This window comes from Melanerpes formicivorus, unplaced genomic scaffold (assembly GCF_026170545.1).
Source record: "Melanerpes formicivorus ecotype bairdi unplaced genomic scaffold, bMelFor1.0.p_v2 SCAF_21, whole genome shotgun sequence".
Classification (NCBI taxonomy): domain Eukaryota; kingdom Metazoa; phylum Chordata; class Aves; order Piciformes; family Picidae; genus Melanerpes; species Melanerpes formicivorus.
Genome location: NW_027142373.1, coordinates 8,796,613 through 8,818,598, shown reverse-complemented (window position 1 = coordinate 8,818,598; position 21,986 = coordinate 8,796,613). Strand labels below are relative to the sequence as shown.

At 52.8% G+C, this 21,986-nt stretch overlaps 1 protein-coding gene across 4 annotated transcripts in view; it reads right to left on the bottom strand.

Annotated features, from left to right (window-relative positions):
- Positions 1-21,986, bottom strand: part of SEPTIN9 (septin 9) — a 141,368-nt gene that overhangs the window by 26,746 nt on the left and 92,636 nt on the right. The window lies entirely within an intron of this gene.

Genomic DNA, 21,986 nt, shown 5'->3' with positions numbered 1-21,986 from the left:
TCATCCCCAGCACAGCCCTTCTGGCACCAAAACTTGCCTTTTGCTTTCAAGCATCCTGAAACCCTCCCAGCAGAGCCCGAGTCCAGTCTCTGGTGGGTGTTCACACCGCTGACCGTGGGCTCACTTTGCTCTGCAGCTGCTCGAAGACCCCTGGGCCACATCTCGCATCCGTTGAGGACGAGATAGCAGCCTACACCCACAGCCTGGCTGCTTGCTAAAGTCATGTCAATTAAGCTGAATAAAGTTATTATCTGTCTCCCTAAGCTCCTCCTACCTTCTATCTTGATTACCAGAGCTTCACCACTACCTTTCCCACCAACAGAACCAAGAGCCCCAGTTGCAGGACGGAAGCAGTGATGTGGGCTGCACCACAGCACCCTGCTCCAGCAACATCAGGTCCTGGCTACTCCTGGTGTGGGTCAAAGCCCTCCTGGTGCAGTGTGGTGGTGATGGAAGCCCTGGGCAGTAGGCACAGAGAGCTCAGCAATGGCTGGAGAGCCCAAGCTGCATAGCCAGGAGCAGAAGGCAGGAGCAGGGCCTCTCCTATCTTCACAACCATGATGCAAAGCCAACCTGCCTTATTTTGGAACCCCAGTTCTGAAGTTGCTTTGATCTATCCTATGATCTCGGGATAATTTTACCCCCAGGTTTCTAATGGGGAAAACCCAGAGAATCATAGAATCATTTTGGTTGGAAGAGACCTTTAAAATTATCAAATCTAACCCAGCACTGCCAGGTCACCACTATGCCATGTCCCTTGGTATCACATCTACATCTTTTCAATCCCTCCAGGTATGGGTCTTCACCACTTTTCTGGGCAGCCCGTTGCAGGGCTTGAAAACCCTTTTGGGAAAGACCTTTATCCTCATGTCCAACCTAAATCTCCCCTGAAGCAACCTGAGGTCCTTCCCTCTTGTCCTATTGCTTGTTACCTGGGAAAAGAAACCAACCCCCACCTCACTAAAACCTCCTTTTGGGGAGTTGTAAAGAGCAAGGTCTACCCTTAGCTTCCAGGCTCAACAACCCCAGCTCCCTCAGCCACTCCTTGTAAGACCTGTTCTCTAGACCCTTCACCAGCTGCTTCTCCAGACACACTCCAGCACCTCAATGTTCTTCTTGTAGTGAGGGGTCCAAAACCAAACCTGCTGTTCAAGATGCAGGCTCACCAGTGCCCAGTACTGGAGGATGATCAGTGCCTCATCCTGCTGGCCACACCATTGCTGATACAGGCCAGCAGATGTGCACTCCCATAGAAAGCTCTGCAGGCAACGAAAGGGTTAAGATGCCTTTGTGCATTTGCAGTCTCAGTACCCAAAGGTCTCCACTTCCCACTGCAGCCACTAAGCCAGGGGCTAGTATTTGTCCATCCTTTTTGGCCTGGTATCAGCATTGCTGGCCACTCTCAGACTCCTGGCTCCAGAGACAAATCCTTCTGCTCACAGCAGCAGCACTGCAGCCCTGCCCTGCCCTGTCACCACTTGTGGCTCTCACATGGCTGTCACCTTCCTTCTCCCCTTCCGGAACACCAGCCCATGGCTCTCACGTGGTTGTCACCTTCTTTCTCGCCTTTCAGAACACCCAGTGCAGCCACATGGGCTGGGCTGGAAGCATCCCTGCCTGATGCCCAACAAGGCTGGTGTGGGCTGTCCTGGAAACAATGCATGCTCAGGGGGAGAGGAGTCATGTCGCCCCTCTTCAGTAAGTGCCACAAACAGCCATTGCTGAGAAACCTCCACCCCAGCACCCAGGCAGGAAACCCAGCCTCAATCTGCTTACACTGCAGCTGTGCTCAGCTTTCTGCTGGATTACACCACTTTTTATGACTTAATAAAGCTTTAACCCCTATCAATGGGCATTAGTGTTTTAATCTTCCTAATCTCCAGGAAAATCCAATGCTAGATGCCAGACTGGGCTTGCCCAAGTAGCAGCTGGGTCTGTTTGCAAGTCCATCCAGCCCTAGCTGGAAAAAGGCAGGAGCAGAGCTGGAGAGCAGAGCTAGAACGAGCTCATCCTGGCTCTGCAAGACTCCAGAGTGCTCGCCCTGGTGCTCTACTTGCATGGGGAGTAAGGAGAAGATCTTGTGGAGATCTCATCCCTGGAATTGTTCAAGGTCATGAGGGATGGTGCTTTGAGCAGCCTGCTCTAGTGGAAGGTGTTCCTGCCTCTAGCAGGGGTCCTGCAATTAGATAATCTCAAAGGCCCTTTCAACCCAACCCCTTCTGAGATTGAGTGATCTCAGGTGCATGTGGGTGTTGCAGATGCAAGCACACCTCATGCCCCTGTCATGAAATTAAAGCTGTAAGGCTGTGAGCACTGCAGACAAAACCAGCTTCACCAGCACCAAGCAGCCTGTGGGGGAGACCTGCAAAACAAACATGCTGCATCCCAAGCTGCCCAGCCCTAAGAAAACATCAACCCCTCGAGCACAGGGAGTACGAGGAGGGCAGCTGTCACAGGAATGCTGAAGGGACATTTCCTATTTGTACTGTGCCACACCAAGCCCCAGTTAAAGTGCACCGTTAGGGCTTAGGAAATCATTTTTCTTGTTTTAACAGTACAGCAATGCTGACCACCTGCAAGTCCCCAGTGACCTCGATGGACAGCTGGAAATCCTGCCAGCTGTATTTATAATCTCAGATCAATAGCAGAATGAAAAGCACATCCAGAGACCTTGGTAGAGCACCAGCAAACTCAGTAGAAGGCAGCATGACCAAGAAAAGGACGTGGGCTTGCAGACCACAGGATGAAAACACATTTTTTTAAACACTGGAAGAGACATCACCACTTCCAGCAGGAGCACAAAGGATTCCCCATGACCAGGAACATCTGAAACCAACCCAAACACTTTCCTGAGAGCCTGCCTGCAGGTCTGCAGCTGTTACCACCCAGGAAGGGCTCTGGCTGGTTGCACCATGGTCCCTTCTGAACTGTCCAGAATGTTTGCACCAGTAAGACCTACAGACCAAGCCTCCTTCCCTTCTGACTGCACTGGACTCTCCAGTCTGTATATGATGCTGTTTCTTTTTCTGTCAAGCTACCTGGCTTTAGGCATGCAGCAGCTTCTCTGAGCGGCCCATGTCAGAGAGACATCTCTGCTGCTATCACACCAGTTCCTTCATAAAAGGAGTTATTTGGTGGCTTGAACCTCCTTAGACAACAGTGGAACAGCAGGTACCATGGGGTGCAGGCACTACCAGGAGCATCTCTGTGGCCCTCTAGGCTCCATCATGCAGAGCAGGGACATCCTGAGTCAGCAGTGGGAGCAGCCACCATCAGCCTCTCCATGTCCTGGCCAGGAGCAGGCAACAGAACCTGTCAGCATCACTGAACCATGGCCTTTTCTTTGAAGCCATGTTACACATGGCACCACCAGGACCACCAGGACAGTTTCCATTCCCACTGGACTGAAAACTGGGGGCACCTCCAGCCCATTCTCATTCTCCAGAAGGGAAGGAAGGAAGGAATTATTTCACATGCTGCCATCAGCCAGTGCACGCAGCTGGCACCACGTCCTTGGTGTGAGTCACCCACACCCCAGAGAGGCTGTGCCTCACTTCCCAGCATCACAACCACTCCCCAGGGAGGCTGTGCCTTGCTTCCTGGTGTCGCATCCCAGCAGTGCCCCTGCAGCAGCCTCCCTTCCTCTGGCAATTTTCTTCTGCAGAGGATCTGCAGTGTCTGCTCACTTGAGTGGAGAAGGCAGGAGGCTGCTCGCCTTGAGCAATCTGTCACTCTGAGGAAGGGAATGGGCTTTGCTAGAAAGCCACTCAGGGTCACAACTGTTTGGAAAAAGCAAGAGGGAAAAACTGCCTCCCAGTACCCCCTGGCCCCTGCAGGGCTTTGGCCAATCACATGCCAGCTCAGACAGATGTGAAGCACAACCAGCATCTTACAGGCAGCTTCCCCCAAGCCACAGCTCTGAGCACAGGCTCTGCTCAGCAGGGACCAGTCTGATTTGGCACTAGAACACTGCAGCTCAAGAGTCACCAGGACAGCTCTGCAGATAGCACAGCCTGGCCCTGGCAAGGAAACACACCTTACTCCTTCAGCTGCTGCCTCTTCTGTAGGAGCCATCCTCTTCTACTCCCCAAACACCTCCAGCCTAACTATCACAAAGGACAAATTAATCTCAAAAGTGTATAGCAAAACCCACTGGATATCACCCTGGCAGCATCCCAGAGCCCTGTCCCACCAAACCCTGCATCCTGCCCCATAGATGGACCCTCCGTGGGTCTGACATGCCAAAGAGCACCTTACACTGCCTCTTGTTTCCCTCACCACCAGCAGCACAGTCAAAAGAGACTCAGCCACAGGAGACAAAGATGAGTTTGGTAATATAAACCAATTCCAGTCACTCCACAGCTCAAGAAAACTTGCTCAATTACTTTAAAAACTCCATTTCAGCTCCTGTAGACGGGGAAATGCTCAGGCAGTGGCAAGGGGATGCTCCAGTGCTGCCCAAGCAGTATCATCCCTGCCAATCACAGCACCTAACCACTACAAACCAAGCTGCAGAGTGGGCGCTGAAGGCGACTTGCATGCTCAGGGCCAGCAGCACAATGGATACGCATCTGTGCAAGCTGTGCACAAAGGGCCTTCTCTGTCCTTTGTGTGCTTCCCCTTCTAAACCCATAAATTCTCTTTGGAGGTAAAGAAGAAAGAATTTAGGGCACCCTAACCTTGAAAAGAAGGAAAACTCCATTCAAGCTGCTGGGCTGTCTCCTGCAGCTTAATTAATAGCAACCCATCCCCAGCAAGCCGCTTGCAGCCCAGCTGTCCCCTCTGATGGAGGTGCTTTTCTACAAAGAATAGAGCTTTGTATTTTGATGGGGAAAGGTCAGGAGGATGGGGGGAGGAGGAGGAGGCAGGGAGGGAAATGCCTTGCTTCCCCACAGCTCCCAGCTTGAGTCCTGCTCGGTCCCCATCTGCTCCTGGGGTCAGATCTTGAAGATGATGGCATCCCTCCATCAGCCTTGGAGCAATCACATCCAAACGCTCAGCAGAGCAGAGGGGCATGGGGAGAACTCAGACCTGTGGTCTGCAAGCCAACTGCTGTGAGGAGACACAGTGAGCTCCTCCTGGAGTCACTTCGACATGGTCCAGGATCCCCATGAGGAAATCCCTGCTCTTCTCTTATCTGGATCCAACAGGATAACAGCACAGGACTTGCACTGCAGGGAGCCAGTGATGGGTGCCCCTGACAGATCTGCTGGGCCACCAGATCCCTGCTGCCATTTGGCTTTTGCATAAATACCAAACAAGCTGCCTCATCAGACTCTGGGCAAGGGAGACGAAGGCTTCCCTGGAGCTGCATGGGCGCTTTGTGCCTTCAGCCACCCTGCTGCTGGCTGCTAATGAAGTCCTCCAGCTCTCCTGACAACAGCATGCTCCTGCCCTCAGCCCAGTGCCAACGCCTGGCTGGGCACCAGTCTCCAGCTGGGCACTGGTGCCACAAGGAGGACCACAGACACGGTCATTGCTCTCCAAGGAGCACACAAGCAGCTCTCCCACTCTTGCCAGCTGGCTTGGCCTCTGTGCTCGCTCTGACATTTGCCTCCCCGCTAGCCCACTTATGTCCCTCTGTAGCACCCAGGCATCCTGAGGGTGCCCTAGCATGAAGAGTGCAGGAATGGGACACATCTCCCCTTCCACAAGTTTAACTAGGGTAATGAGAGGTTAAAAATACCAAAGGCAGCAGAAAGAAGTGTAAGGGCAGGTCTCTGTCCCACATATATGCCAGCATGGTCCCTTACTCAAGCATCAAGCTTCAGCCTGAGGCTATGCAGGGGAAGGACACAGGCCACAAGGCCCCTGCAAAACGTGCCTGTTGCTTAGCAAAGAGCCATTCATCATCAGGACTGTGTGGGGTGAGAAAGGGTTAAGCCACTGCAGCTGGGCCAGAAATACAGTCCAGGACAAAGAGAGACTTCATGTCACCCGCATCCACCCGGCACAGAAGAAGGGGCCCTTAATCTGATTCCCAAAGAAAATGTGGCTTTTACAGCACCACTTGGGGAGGCCCCTCCAGTTTTGCATCCATGGCAAGTGTTAACCCAGTTTGGGAGGAAGCCAGGAAATGGGGAGAGGAATTGCTTTTCCACAAGTCTGTGAAAAGAGAGAGGTGGGCAGAGGTGGCAGGACCCAGGAAGTGTCCTTGCAGCAAGGGAGACACAAACACTTCAGCCTCGCAAGATCTGGTGGCCACAAAGCAGACCCAGAGCAGCCAGACCTCGGTATCTGTTCCCATGTGATTGATCAGGGACTGGAGAAAGAACCAGCTCCCAGTTCCAACCGGGTGATGCTCAGCTGCACCCCGCTGTACTGATCACCAACAGCAATGACAATGTACAGGGAGGGACCCATGAGCATCCCGACACCACCCAGCACTTTGGAGACCATGCATTGAGATGATGCAGGTGAGCCAGCACAGGCCAGAGAGCTTCAGATTGCTAATGACACAGATCTGCCCCTTCCCTGCAAGGACAGGGACCCAGGCAACAAAGCCAGGGCTGCTGCTGGGAAGCAGACGCTGCTCACACCCACTGTGGATGCAGCTGAACTGTTTTTGCCTTCATCTCCCAGCTGACACTCGGGCACATGGGCTGATGCAGCATCACAGCCACACGGAAATCACAGCATTTAAAACCACAGGCTATAAAAATTCCACTGTGCTCAGAGAGGGGAAGTCTGGATTCCCCATGGAGAGGTGTCCAGGAACCGCTGCTGCCACGTTATTAGCCACCAAGCCATTAGACCTCACTGCATCTGCATACCTTGAGCCATGGCCAGTATATACTAGCAAGAATGTACGTCCTTAACGGCTGTGAGGTCAAACACATTCAATACACCACCACTGAGCTACCCACAAGCCCCACCAGCATTTTGCTCTCAACGTGGAAGATCATGGACTGCAGCTACAGAAGCACAGGAGGAGTCCTAGCTCCCAGGGCTACCAATCTGCCATTTGCTCCAAACATTTTTATTTTTGCTATCCTGACAAGTCCTTATCTGCACTCAGGATACCCACACAGCAGGGCTGGGGCACAGCACACACCCCAGACAGCTATACTCCGCCTGGGTGCTGTATCCTGCAATGTGGAATCACACTGGGATGGGGCAATGGCACTCAGGGCTTCACATGTAACTTGTTTGGTTTGGTTTGTTTACTTTTACAGGGTGGTGCCTGGGCCACCACTCATCTCAAAAACAGAGCTCAACCAAGCATTGCCTGCACATGCAAATCTTCCATCACCCAGCCCAGGCCCACCTACCTCACAGGGGAATCCGGCCAAACCAACCAATGGTTGTAAGCACCAGGGAACTCAGGACCCTCACCCAGCACATCTCCAACAGGGGTTTAAATCTCCTCCCACCCTACAACTGCACAACTGGTCTGCTCCATCTGCCACATTTCCCATTCAAAGCAGTCAGAATTCAGTAAAATTAAGCAACTTGCTTAACACAAGGGATATTTAACCCAAAACTTGCCTCTTGCTATAGTAGGATGTTCCTCTGCTCCTCTGGTCTGCGATCACGCAAGTTCACTCTTGAAAGCAGTGGGAGTGAGCCCAGCACACCATGAAAGGTGTGTGGCTGCTCAGCTCATGGAAGGTTTGACATCTGTAGCTCCAAAGAAAGGTTTAGGGAAGAGATGGAGTGACCTGTGATTTATGGAAGGGCAGATATAATGCTGTCAGTGCCCCCTGACCCTAAACTATAAAATCTCAGAGAAACCCTGTTACAAACAGCTCAGTGTATGCTGAAAGCTGCAGCATGGGGAAGAAATGTTGGCCCCTTTGGAGCCCAGCTGCTCCCCTGGCCCTGATCTGCCCTAACAGAGCCAGAGATAGTCTGGGCCCCAAATACGTCAGCCTAGATCCATCCCGGATGCTTCTTTCCTGAATGAAGTGTGGTCACACCAGGGATGGATATAAAAAGCCTGGTCTGAAATCCTCTGGCACGAAGGCTTTCCGGTGCAGGGGCTGCCTGCAGGCAGGACCAGCGGGTCGCAGCGCAGGCAGGAGCAGTCCCAGCTGCCTCCAAGGGGCATAAAGGTGCCAGCTGACAGCAGGTCATGGGGGTACAAGGGAAAAATCATACAATTACAGAATCATTTCGGTTGGAAAAGACCTTTAAGATCACTGAGTCCAACCATTAACCCAGCAGTGCCAAGGTACCACTAAACTGTGTCCCTCAGCAGAGCATCTAGAGGGCTGGGGATGGCCCCACCACTGCCCTGGGCAGCACATTCCAGGGCTTGACAACTCTTTTGTGGAAGAGATTGTTCTTAATGTCCACCCTAAACCTGTCCTGGCACAATTTAAGGCCATTTACGCTTGCCCTGTTACTTGTTCCTTGGGAGAAGAGACTGGTCCCCCCGTGGCTCCAGTCTCCATTCAGGGAGCTGTAGAGAGCAATGAGGTCTCCCCTCAGCCTCCTTTCAAGGCTAAACAACCTCAGATCCCACAGCTGCTCCTCACAAGACCCTTCACCAGCTTTGCTGTCCTTCTTTGGGCGCCCTCCAGCACCTCGATGTCCTTCTTGTGAGGGGCATGAACGCACGTGAATGAAAATACAATTGAGTGAATTATAACACCTAAGAACAGGACTAGTGCAAATATTTTTATCAAAACCAGTTTGCCTGCTGCCTCTACAGGCATCCTTTTTTTTCCTGCTGTGAATGTCTCCAAAACATATCTAAAAAAAAAAAACAAACCAAAACCCAACCCAAAACAAACCCCAACATTCCCTTGAAATTCCAATTAGGAAAACATAGATTTCCCTCCCCCCTCCTTGTAGTAAATGAGAGATTCCTGCAGGCACAACCCACACATGGCCTGGGCTACCCGTGCCCAGCACCCCCAGCCTGTGTTGCACTAAGGCACAGTCGAAAAGATCCTGCACTTAGCAAGTCCAGAGGGTTCCCACCATGTCACTTATGCCCATTCCCAATCTTCCACCATCAGTGCGCAAATGGAAAGAAAAGCAGAAGGAAGGGGGCAAAGGAGAAGGAAGGGGGCAAAGGAGAAGGAAGGGGGCAAAGGAGAAGGAAGGGGGCAAAGGAGAAGGAAGGGGGCAAAGGAGAAGGAAGGGGGCAAAGGAGAAGGAAGGGGGCAAAGGAGAAGGAAGGGGGCAAAGGAGAAGGAAGGGGGCAAAGGAGAAGGAAGGGGGCAAAGGAGAAGGAAGGGGGCAAAGGAGAAGGAAGGGGGCAAAGGAGAAGGAAGGGGGCAAAGGAGAAGGAAGGGGGGGAGAGAAAACAGAGGAAAAGAAAAGGAGATTAAAACAAAACAAACAAAAAAAGGAAAAAAGAAAGAAAGGACAGAAGAAAAATGGGGGGGAAAAAAAAAAAAAAGTAAGAGAGGAAGTTCAAATCCATCTTCCCAGCTGGCCCGGCTTGCACGGCACAAACCCGCGGGGCCCGCCGTGCCCGCATGCAGCTCCCCCATACAGGACCAGCAGCGGGACCAGGGCGCGGCGAGCCCCCGCTGCTCCCGGAGTCCCAGCCCGGCCGGCCGCGCCTTCTCTTCCTCCTCCTCCTCCTCCTCCCGTCGAGGCCCCGGGAGGGCCCCTCCAGCCCCCCCGGGAGCCCCCAGCCCTGTGCCCCCCAGCCCCGTCCCCGCACTCACCCGGGCTGCCGCAGCTCCCGCGTGGGGCCGGGGCCGGAGGCGGCGGCGTGGGGGGGTGGGTGGAGGGAGTGGGTTGGCCAGGGCCGGTTCAAAAGAACCAATTAAAGAGAAAAGCCGGGGAGAGGCTCTCGGGGCGGGGGAAGCGAAGCTCGCTCCTCCAGGGCTGTCCCACGCGTGGGCACCCGTGGCGATGCTGAGGACAGCGAGTGGTCAGTACACCAGACACTGCTGCCCCAAGGGCAAGAGCTTCAACATTTCCCCACCCTGGAAGGGATCAGACCTCCCCCGGCAGGCAGCTGGGCATCCTCCTCTTTGTCCCCTTGTCTTGTTTTTTTTTTTTGGAGGGTGCAGGGTGTCTCTAGAGCTCCAGCACACCCTGCAGGACACCCCTCTGGGACACAGGAAGGGACACACACCCTGAGCACGGGCCGTAGCTCACATTTGGGGGATGCAGTGTGTGCATGTGGAGAGCAGGAGGCAGCTTTTGGAGAACTCCTCCCACATGAGTATGGAGAGGTACAGAAAAGATTTGGAGAAAGAAGGATTCTCCCACTGCCCCACTGGCCTGGTGCCCTGCACCACCCACCAGCACCCACAGGGATACCCAGGAGATGGGTTTTCCCCACTGCTCATCAGGACAAGAGGACATCAAACACCAGGAGGATCCTTCCCTGTGAGTTCATAACCAGCTTCCAGAGCAGGAAACAAGGAGATGAGCACGGGCTGTCAGCCCTCCCTTGTATCATCAGACATGCACCTCATGATGCTACAGAGATGTGGCTTGGGGCAGGGCTCCCAAAGTCAGTTCAGACCCTTTCACAGGCAGCAGTTTAACCTTGCCTGGCATCACCAGTAACCAGGGTCTGTTTTCACTGCATGGCATTAAGGTCCCAGCCTGCTGGCAGCTGACACCCCAGGGAACTCTCATCACCTGGATCACACTGCGGTTACTGCCACCCTGTTTCACCCCCAGGACCTGGCCACTGTGACTCCTCTCTTCTGCCAGCTGCCTGCCTGCCATGGCACAGCCCAGCACAGCCCCATCCCAGGGTGAACCCAAGGGGCAGCACAGCTGGGGTCTGCCTCCTCCCGTAGCACAGGCCCTGCCGAAGGTTCCCCACACCGATGCCTGCATCATGCCCTGGGATAGTTCCCCCTTGCTAGGCCACTGCTCTGTTTTTCCCTTCCTTACCCTTCAACCTCCCTTGTGCTCACTGTATGGCCAGGACTCCAGCTCCCCTGCACCACACAACTCCCCTCTGGTAGGGCTCTGGAGATCTCAGCACAGCCCTTGCCATGGCTTTTTATTCCCCGAGGCTGGGGAGAGCTCACGCAGAGACTTACTCAGCCAAGGATTCCGAGGAGGCCAAAGCACGCTGCTGGATGTCTGCAAGAGCCAAGGATGCTTCAGCACCTGGTGCAGCTGCTGCCCCAGCCACTTCCCCCCAGCTTCTCACAAGTTTTGTTCAATTCCCACTGTAAAGGTCTCGCAAAGCAAATCCCTCCTGGCTCTCCGCCTCCCTCACCACCAGACATGAAAAGCACTCGAGTTTCTCCCCGGGAAACGCGGGCAGAAGCTTCCAACATCAAAGGCACCACACAAAAGTCCCCCCACCCGGCCCCCCCTCCCCTCCCATGCAGCAGTGCTGGGGCTGCCTTCCCTGCAAGCACAGCAGCCTCGGTGGTTAAGGCGCTGGCTGCACTCGAGATGTAGTCTTGGTTGGTTGTTGGTTTTCCCCCCTGTCTTTGTTGTTGTTGTTCTGGGGGTTTTTTAAGCTCAGCCACAAACTGGGGGACTTGGGACAAATTCAAGCCAAGCTCTCCTTTGGGGGCAGTGTGAACAGTATGGTGGTGATGGGGCTTTGCCCACTGTCTGGTGTGTGGTCACTCAAGGAAAAGGAGAATAAAAACGTTCTCTGTGCCAGTCCTGTCTGCTCATTGCCCAACACTGAAAGAAGCCACCGAGTGTCCTGGAGCAAAAGCACAAGAACCCTCTGAGAGGCAGATTCACACGCCTCTCAGCAGCCTCCCCAGCGCTGCTCCACCATCTGCAAACCAGAAACATCTCCCCCTGCTTTGCAAAGCACTTTGATATCTCTACAGCAAAGCAGGGCGAGGGAGGGGTGTTTACCTTCCTGGAAACAGGGAGCAGCATTTACACCCAAAACAACAGCCTCAGCACAAAATACCAGGGGGGGAAGAGGGAGCAGTTGCAGACACAGCAGGAATGGCTGCGGACTCAGAAGATGAGGAGGACTCGAAAATAGCTTCAAACACCACAGGGATTTCAAAAAGCCCTCGGACCACATGGTTTCTTGGCCCATTGAAGGGCCTCCTTCATCCCACACAGAGGTTGTTCCTGCCAGATCACCGCCTGCCCGGGCTGCTGGGTGAATTTTATTGCTGGAACATTGAAACAACCTTCGTTTGCAGGGGGGAGGTGGGAGGGCTCTGCCGCTTAACACTTGGCGGCGTTCACGCTGTGATTAATATCACCCGATGAGCAGATACCAGATGTGCTCGGGGCAGGCTGCAGCCTATCCTAAATTGCACCAAGATGGAATTTTTGGGCAAATTTCAGGGAGTGCCGAGAGCAGGCACTAATGGGAAAGGACAGATTTACAGAGAGAGGAAAAATAAAAACCAACACACCACCAAAAACAAAAAGCCTGTGGGGTTAGGGCCCCGGTCACAACGCCCCCAGGCTGGTTGCAATGCCATGGGCTGCACTTCTAATCAGCAGCTTGTTATTTTGAGGGCAGTTACTCCAATTCCCGCTCTTCAGTGGGTCACAAGCTCTGTTTTTCATGTGTTCCCAGCCCTACAGATTTCAGATTTGTCCCTGCCTCTGCTGCTCTCCTGGGCTTTTCAGCTCCAGGAGTGAGTTGCTGGTACAGAAAGAGCAAACACTTGTAAGGTTCAACCTCTCCATTCTGCTTCCCTGTAAGCCACTCCAAAGCAACCCCTCCAGCCAAGTGCCTCAGTCCATCAGCAGCTTCTCCCCACCCCTATGAGGCTGCCTGCTGGGAGGAGCACCCTGAGGTCACCTACACAGGCACCTGATTAATTAGAACCAAATCCCATCACGTTGGAGACATCATTCCAGCTTTTTGGAGGCCATGCACTGCCCTGCCGAGCAGCTGACCACAATCAGGGTGAATTCTCCTAGCTCATTGCTGGCTCAAAGAAAGGCACACCTACTCACAGTGAGTGGAGCTGACATTGGTGGGCTGTCCATCTCCAGCATGATGCAAGTCAATGATTGCTTGAGGACAGGGATCACCTCACTGTAGTGAGTAGCCACAAAGCAAAATGTGGGGCAAAGTGTCTCTGCAGCCCACTGTGGCTATGCAAGCACAAATGGGCAACTGGCAAATACTGAAGTCCAAGTCAAGAGGGAATTTGCTGGAGCATTTCCAGTATGGTAGAACTATGTGATGTCCAAAAACCTCACAGATTTCAGAGATCTCTGCTTCTCTTTCCATAGTTTCTACCTGCTCTGCACACCCTTCCTGCTGATCTCACATGTGGGACATGACTGACGTCCACAGAAAATCAATTGAGGCACTCCCAGGACCTGGGTGTTTTCTCTTTTCTTCTTTGCCCAGGTTTGGGAGTTTGGGGCTGAGGTTTGAGTGATTTTTCAGGTTCCCCAAAGCAGGTCATCCCCATACTTAAGATATGAGGTGGCCAGGCTGTGCTTCACACACCACTCTGACAGATCTGAGTGCTGCTGATTATGTGACTGGCGTCACCAGGGCTCATCCTACAGAAGACAGATCATGGGGCAGAAACCCACAGTGCTGGCTGTGCCTTCTGCTGTAGCCATTGAAAGCAGCAATACACAAGAGCAATTCCCCTCCCTCAAACGCCATCACCCCCCCGCTGCTGGAGTCAGACACGCCTGCTGCCAGCAGGGAAAGGTCTGGGCAGGACCTGCAGCCACTGCAGGCGTGAGAAATCCCACATCCCACAGGGCTGCCTTTTTGTTTCTTCTGAAATGGCAAGGTCTGGCTGGCACCTAAAGCCTGGCTTGGGGGTTGGTCAAAGCAGGAAGGAAGGGGAACTTCTCTGCAGGCTCCCAGTTCCTGCTATAAAGGACTTCACCCTAGTGAAGTCTCTCTCTGTCTCTCCTCCAGCTTTTCCCACCACAGAACCGTGCTGTGCATATAAAGCTATCACCCAGTTGTGAATTTACACCCAGAAACCAAAAGTAAAAGATCTCTGTTGGCCACTTCTTCGAGTAAAGGTTAAATCAAACACGCCAGCTCTCGCGGACAGGACGAGTGTTTGGCAGCCAGCAGGAAGGAACAGGAACGTGGGAATTCCTCCTACAACTTGGCAACAGGCTCTTCCCCCAGCACGGGAGCCCTCTGGGGTCTGTTCAGCCTCCATCAAGCTCAGAAAGCCCTTACTCAAGGGCTCACTAATCTCACAGGACATCCTGTAGCTCAAGGAGGAGGCTGGATGGATTCAAGCTGCTTAACTGCTGGAGAGAGAAAAAGGAAAGGTGGAGTGGCAGACCTGGAGCTGAGATGTCCTAACCAGCCGTTTGGAGCAGCATCTCTCTTCCCACAGAACACAGAAGTGTCTGCAGCAAATTAGCCACCAAGCTGCCCATGCAAAGCACAAAGTCTGCCTGCTCCATCATGACATGCCAGAAGCTGCACTAATATTTCCAAGTCCCTCCTTCTATACCTAGAGGCATTAAAAAACAGCAGAGCAGGGGAACAGGTGCATGATGACCACAGTCTGAGCATGGTCCTCTCCTCGACAAGGCTCTCCCCAGCAAGTGCTTCTTCACCTGCCCACACCCAAACATCCAGGGGACACACCTGGCCCAGCCCCTGCCTGCTCCCAGTAGAAGCAGGACTTGGGCAAGCTGGGGCAAGCCATGCTCTGCTGAAGGACAGCTGGGGTTTGGGTGCAGCTGATGATGATGCTGGATGCACACTGCAAGCTTCTGCTTCAGGTCCAAAATACTGACATTGGGCATCTTCATCCAGCACCACCCTAACAGCGAGACAGGCCCTGAGGCTCTCTAAAAACCAATAATGATACTTAATTTCACCATAGCTCCCAGGCCACCAGCATGCCATCCAGTTCCTTCCTCCCATGCCACAGCTACTCCCCCCCATCCCATTCCCCATGACAGGGCACATCTTTGTTTTGATGCTCTTCCAGCATCAGGGTGATGGGGCAGCCTTGAGTTCAGAGACACAGAAAAGCCAAGACACACAACCTGAGAAATACCTAATTCCATTCAGGCTGTAATGCTCCTCAAGGGATTTCAGTATAAATATAGAAGCACCAGTATCTGAGAGGTGTTCAGGGGCAAACCTGCACCACAATCACACCAAGTGGGGAACAAAGCACCCAGGACCTGCTCCCAGGTCTCACCATCACCAGTCCAGCCTATGCAGCGTCACATACTCAGGACTGAGGTTACAGGCCTGTGACAGGGACCAGGAAGGCAGAGAGTTTATTTGCTGGGAAAGTGGAGACACCCAAATTAGTAGCTGCTACTGAGTAAGCTCTTAATGGATCATCAGGAACCATTGTAGGAGCTCCTGGGGAGACAATCACCTGCAAGAAAGCAGGGCTTGGTTTGAAGTGTGAATAAATTAAACACTTCTTCAGATCTACCATGAGTATTTGGTGCATGGTTTGATTTTGGGGTTCATTTGTATCTGGCTCTGTTACACTTAACACTTAGCTTACAGCATACACAGACATTGTAACAGCAGATCATATTTTTTGGTCCAGTGGAACGAGATCAGAACACCAAGGGTCACCCCCAGCCTTGTCTCCAATTTCTACAAGGACTGAAGAACATGGCTAGGGAGACTCACTAGTAACCCCATGAGTACCTGAGGAGGGGAGGCAGCAAGGCACCAGGTGCCACACTCCCTACCAGCTTCCAAACCCCTTGTCTCCACATGGCCAGCACAAAGCAGCCACCCAGCTGAGACCCATCATGAAACCAGAGCAGCCTGTGGTGCTCAGAGCCACCCAGAGCTGCCTTCCACCCCAGGCTGCGATCTGCAGATAAAGGCAACGGCTTCGCTCTGCGACGCCTGCAGCCTCATAAAGGTCACAAGCCCTGCTGGCTTTGAGGTTTTCCGTTCTACTGCATATAGCTCTTGTTTCTGACACTCTCTTGCAGCCAGGAGCAGACAGCACTGCCAATTTCAGTGTGTCTCTGAGGACTCGAGTTCCCCTTCTTGTCCCATCACATTCCCACTGCACCAGGAGCGGTCTTGGGGCACCGACCATCAGTCATGGCTTTTTGTCCTGAAGAAAAAGCATCACTGAGGGCTCCAAAACCAGACCCCAGATCCAGAGTTTGGGATCATACAGACAAGGGCTGGAGTGAAAACTTAGATGAAGAGCAATGGGGAAACCAGTTGTGCCTCCAATGTCATCAAGAGAAAGCTTTCCACTCAAGGAAGTCATGTCCTGCCAGGACACTGATGACTCAGAGTTGTTCAACCCCCACTACAAATCAGCTCCACCATGTGAGGGGAGGGAATTTTACGAGACAACCCAGCTGGAGAGAAGGGCTGGGAGAAGCAGCTACCACAGTGTTCCTGTGGGCTTTTATGGCCCTGGTAACTCATTTGCTGGCAAGACCTCCAACCAAATGATGCATGAAGCACCTCAGCAAAGGGTCCCTATGAGTGGTTATGCACCAGGTATTGCTATGTCTACCAGAAGAGTCAAACCCCCCACAACTCAGCACCCCACCTTCACCCTGTGTGCCAGTGAACAGGGATCAGCAGTCACATCTCACCAGACTCTTCCTACAGCTCCAATACACAAGTCCCAGAGCTTCTGGAAAGCGTCCTTAAATTACCCCCCCACACACTTTAACAGCCTTCTGGGTTGCCAGAACCAGGAAACAGGTACAGCCCTTAGGCTGTTCCTCAGGCATGAGGTACAGAAACGCCAAGTCAAAGCATGAAAATATCTGTTTTCTTCTTTTCATCTCACAGGTTTTGTGTTTGAGCACTAAGCCCTGACATCATGGCCAGATCAAGCTCTCTTGGTCTTTAACCTTTCTAAGGCAAAGGCTGGGTGTTTGGTTTAGACCTCAAGGGCCACGGGCAGGTCCAATGCAGCCCCACTCTACCTAATGCAGGATGGATGTCCTTGCTTACACCATGCCAATCACCTGCAGGGCAGTACACACAATGACTGGGCAAGGCAGAACCCAGGTCTCACTTGCTCGAACTCACTCCTGGGGTCCCCAGTTGCCCATTTATTTCAGATATAAGACAAGCTGAGCAATCAGCTCTGGCATCCCTATGGATCTGCAGTCCGGCGAGACGAGCAGTGCCCTCTGCCCTGCACAGAGCCTGTCAATGAGCCTTTTCCAGGCTCTTCCCAAACCTTTCCATGCCTCTCCCACTGCTGCAGCCCCAGGGCCCTGTATCCCTCTGTGAGAGCCGTGGGAAGGAGGACACATCCCGTGCAGGGACATGCTGGCCTGCAGTCGCAGGGAGGGAAGGGCTGGGAGGAGGACCCTGGAGGTCAGCAACAAGGAGAAGAAAAATAAATCAAGAGCACAGCGATTTACACAGCAGCATTTGCTCCTTCCTGCAGACCCACAGCTTCACCACAGCTGCTCAGCAGACGCTGAATAGCCTGAAGAATGGTTCCCTTTCCAGTGAGTTCCTCACCCATCCTCCCTCCCCGAGGGCACAGAGAGCCCTATGGACCCCAGGGTGCTGCCTGGTTATCTACTTCACTGGCTCCATCTATGAGGTTTTGCTCTGGGCTGGGCAGCAAAGGGACAGCAAGGCTTCTTCATCCCACCACTGTTCTGTGTGACCACCCTCATGCTCCCTGCAAAGTGTTGCAGCCATGTGGCAAATGGTGATGGCTCCAAGGTATTTCTGCCCCCAGAGGATCAGAGCACCTGGCCCTCAGGTCCTGCAGCCCCAACACATCCCATCCAGCTCAATCCTCCACTCCTTCACCCCAAAACCCCAGCCTGCATGCAGCAGATCCTGTGTCAGGGCTGCTTCAACCCCCAAGCTTTAACCAGCCCCAGAATGTTGGGCAAGAGCAGTAGGCACCATTGATGTATCATAGGGCTGCACACACAGCTTTCAGCAAGCTGTAACTACTTCTGGGATTTTAATCAGCTTCATTTTTCTCTCCTCCAAGTTTGTCAGCCAAAACTTTCCTGGGGAAAAGCATCCCGTGGAAGAACCTGGGAAAACAAACAGGCTGTACACAGCCAAATCCCTAGCCCCAAGGGCTGTGCTGCTCTGGGTTTAGTGGGGTTATGAGCCCTGCTGAAAGGTGAACATCAGCAAGTTGCCTCCCCCAACTCTCCAGGCACACAGCTGCTGGCTGAGGGTAGTACCTACCCCCTTCTGATCCTTGCTCCTGCAGAGCAGCCCAAGGTTTCCCCCACCCCACGTGAAATGGTGCAGGAAAAGAAGGGGTCAAAGAGGAAGCCAGGGAGGGAGACAGTTCGGAGCACAACATAATGCTCCATTCGTGGTAAAGCCACCTGAGGTGGCACCCACACACTCTGCTTCTGCAGCTGGAGCAACACTTCCCAAAGCAACTCAGGTCCCAGCACAGATGTAACAAGTCTAATTTTTCTTCCATTATGAGCAATTTTATCATTCTCAGTGAATGTTAGGTCCTAGGAAGTCAGTGCAAGTGAGCTCAGACCAGCCAAAGATGCTGCAGAGAAAAGCTCTGAACCATACCTGGCTTGCTCTGCCTGTCTCATCCCTCCACTGCAACACTGTGGGTTCCCAGCAACAATGCAGCTATGTTTTAGCCAACTGATAACTTTGTCAGTAAAATTACCTAAACCTCCATGCTCTAGCCAACTAACTGAGCTTTGGAGAAGTTTTCCTTAATGAGGTAGTAATCTACAGCAAGCTGAATTACATCTGAAGAGCTCCAACAAAGAGCTCCACAGAACCATTCCTGTCCTTCCCCACACTGCCTACACACAAATACTCAGCTTTCTTTGCTACCCTTGTGTATTTAAGGAAGCAATATTTCACACTGAGGGTGGTGAAACCCTGGCCCAGGATGCCCAGAGAGGTGGTAGATGCTCTCTCTCTGGAACTATCCGAGGTCAGATTGGATGTGGCTCTAAGCAACGTGATCAGTCCCTGCTCAGTGCAGGGCAGTGGGACTAGATGAGCTTTAAAGGACTCTTCTGACCCACACCATTGTATGAGTCTATGATACCATGATCTGTCCTGGACAGACGGACAGCCAGCTGCTATTCCCTGCCTGGCCAGGTAGATGGTGCTCAGCCAGCATGAAGTGGGAAAAGCTGGAATTAAGTTGCCTCTGATTAAGCCAGTAACTCAGTGTGGGATCTGCTGACAGATGTGGAAGGTCCCACTCTAGCCCAAAACAAGCAGGATTGACTCAGACCTTGATCATCTATTTCAGATTTTTGCCTTTCCCTTTGGGCTAGAAGGTGGCAAACAAACTGGTAGCAAACATTCCATCCAAACCAGTGCTTTCCCAACTTTCCCAACTCCTTTTCTGCTGAAAAGGCACTCTGCTGACATGCTGACCCCCACCTTTGACCAGCTCTCCCCACACGTTTCCCACAAAACCAAAACACAGCAAAGCCCTGCGGAGCCGGAAACAATTTGTCCATTTTTTTCCCCTTCAAAGTTGGGGCTGAAGGATTCCAGGGGGGTACAGGCAGGGCCCCTCATCCTGCCAGCAGCTGCCAAGAGCAGGCAGCAGGGGGGGTACAGCCTCTCCATCCTATCACCCCAGGGTCATGCTCCTCTGCCGTGCCGGATGTAGGATGTCTAATATTTCTCCAGCTCTGTTTTAACACTCACACCATCTTGGGAGCAGGAAGCTTAAGCCATTTCCTGCAAGGCATTGCTCTGCCCTTTATATATTTCCAGCTTTGGTGCAAGCTGTTTTAAAACCCAGCCTGGCAACTGGAAGTGTGAAACGAGAGGAGGGGCTTGTCCAGGGAAAATCCAGGTTGCAAAACTGATCCAGTCCCTGCTGCTGCAGAGCAGTAAAATTAATATTGCCCCAGGCAATGCAAGGGAAAAATTAATTGTGCATGTTTAAAAATGAGAAGGAAAAGCATAAACTCAAAACAGTGCTCTCGATGTCCCTCCTGAGGGACACGGCACCGCTCCCCTCCCGAGGGACACGGCACCGCTCCTCTCCCGAGGGACACGGCACCGCTCCCCTCCCGAGGGACACGGCACCGCTCCCCAGCAGAAAGCCACTGCTGTGTCTCCCCATGTCCCTGCAGCCTGCAGTGCAGGGGTTTCCCAGCTTTGCTCTTTCAGTGGAGCCCAGACTATGGCTTTGGTGTGCTTGCTCTTCAGATTACCATCCCATAGATAGTCTGTCCCACAAATGGGCTGAATTAACCTCAAAGAGACCCTTCCTGCTTCTCTGACTGAAGAAGTCAAATCCTTATTCCCTGAAGCTCCACAGATCAATTTCAAGCCCAGGTCAGCGAAGCTCAGCCCCATCCCATCACCCTTTCAGCAAGCAGCAGTCACTGCTCAGCCCCATTCTCTCTCACCCTGCCCAAAGTCATGCATGCAGAGGAAGGATTCAGTCTTGTGCAGCATCCTGCAGAATCCCCTTTCCAGAGAGGAGGACCCTGATCCTGCTGCCCAGGGGTTAACAGAGCAGGACCAAGACTGAAGATTTTTGGACAGAGCTTGTGCCAAGCAGAAGTAGCCAGGAAGAAAGGAAGGTAGTGCTCTGCTTTCAGCTTGCTTTGAAGGAAGACCAGAGAGCATTGCTGCTGGTGACACCAGCACCAGCTTCAGCCTCAACACAAGAAAACAAATCCAACACAAACGTGGGCTCTGGGGAGATGCTGGAAAGTAGTGGCCAAACTGGGGGGCACATGGATGGCAGCCCATCGCCTGCTTCTGCTCCTGGCTGCTCCAAGCCACGTGTCACATGTAAACCCTGGGTATCTCCTCCCAGGTTTCCTTCTCCAGGTGACATGGACACATGGCCTTGCTACAGGGAAACAAAGCCAGAGCCCAGGCAAAGGCCTTTGCTTCACTAAGCTCCCACCCACAAAGCATCTCCTCTGGAAGACTTTTCTACCCAGGAAGTGAAGCCACAAAGCAGAGAGGAAACCCCAAAGCTCCTTCAGGGCCCCACAGGAACCCTTCACCTCCCAGCCTCAGGGCATGCGCTCCTGGGCTGTAAATAAACTTTTATTTGCCACACAAAGTAGGGCAAGGAGGACCCTGAGGGATGGTGGGAGGAACATCAGCTTTATGGCAGGATTTCAGATTTCATCTGACTCTACAAGGGAATCCTGGAGACCTCAGTAGTAGCCACACAGAGCAGGGCAATACCTCTCCCATGGCCACATCCCACCAGAGTCCTGCTTGTCTCATCATTTCCAGTCCAAACAGGAATCTCTCTATGGCACAGCTCTGCCCAGCTACCCTATGACCAGGACTGCTGGGTTTGGAGAAAGCAAGGCTGGAGAAAATTCACATCCCAGAGAGCAACACACCACTGAGATCCATCCTCTGCAGATGAACCATGATGAATCTAATGCTGCCCTCCAGGACCACCTGTGTCTCCCTGCTCCCAGCACTGATGTGCTGCATTATCATGGTCTTCTCCACATTTCAGAGCACTGCACTACCTAAGGCTTAGGCATCAACCTCAGCAGTCAACTGCATCCTCTCATCTTCTCCAAGGCCACCAAAATGGGTGGACAGAGGATCTTGGGGGTGGGGTGACCCCAGGGAGGGCCTCAACAGCCTGTGAACTCAGCCTCCCACTTCCACCCCATTTATCTGCACATTGGGCTGCAGGAAGAAGTGAGTTCAGCCAGAGTTTGTCCAAACAATTATGTTTTATCAGAAAAGCTGCTCAGATCTATTCCTTTTTTCCAGGACAAATCTGGACAAGTCCAAGGTAATCTCCATTCTCCTTCCTATCTGCACAAGATGGAAGAAGGGGAAGAGGACATGAGGCAAAGAGCATTCAAACACCCCACCAGTGCCTGTTCCACCTCCCTCAATGTCAGCAGTCTCCATCACTCATAAATCAGCAGGCAGCATCCATCCCCACATATGCTCCCCACACATCCAAAGTTTGCCTTCCAACTCTTCTTTTCCCCTCCAAAACACAGATTTTCCAAACTCAGGAGAAATCAGAGCTGAGTAGACTGGAGAAGGTTCTGAAACAGAAACCATTTGATAGCCTCCCTCTCCTCCTGGACAGCTGAGGACCTCTCTCTTTGTAGAATTACTCCAGCAAGCTGGCCAGGACAGCTTCTTCCATCCCACATGACCCCACTGTGCCTCTGCAACCTGGACCAGTAATCTCATTCTCACCAGCTGAACT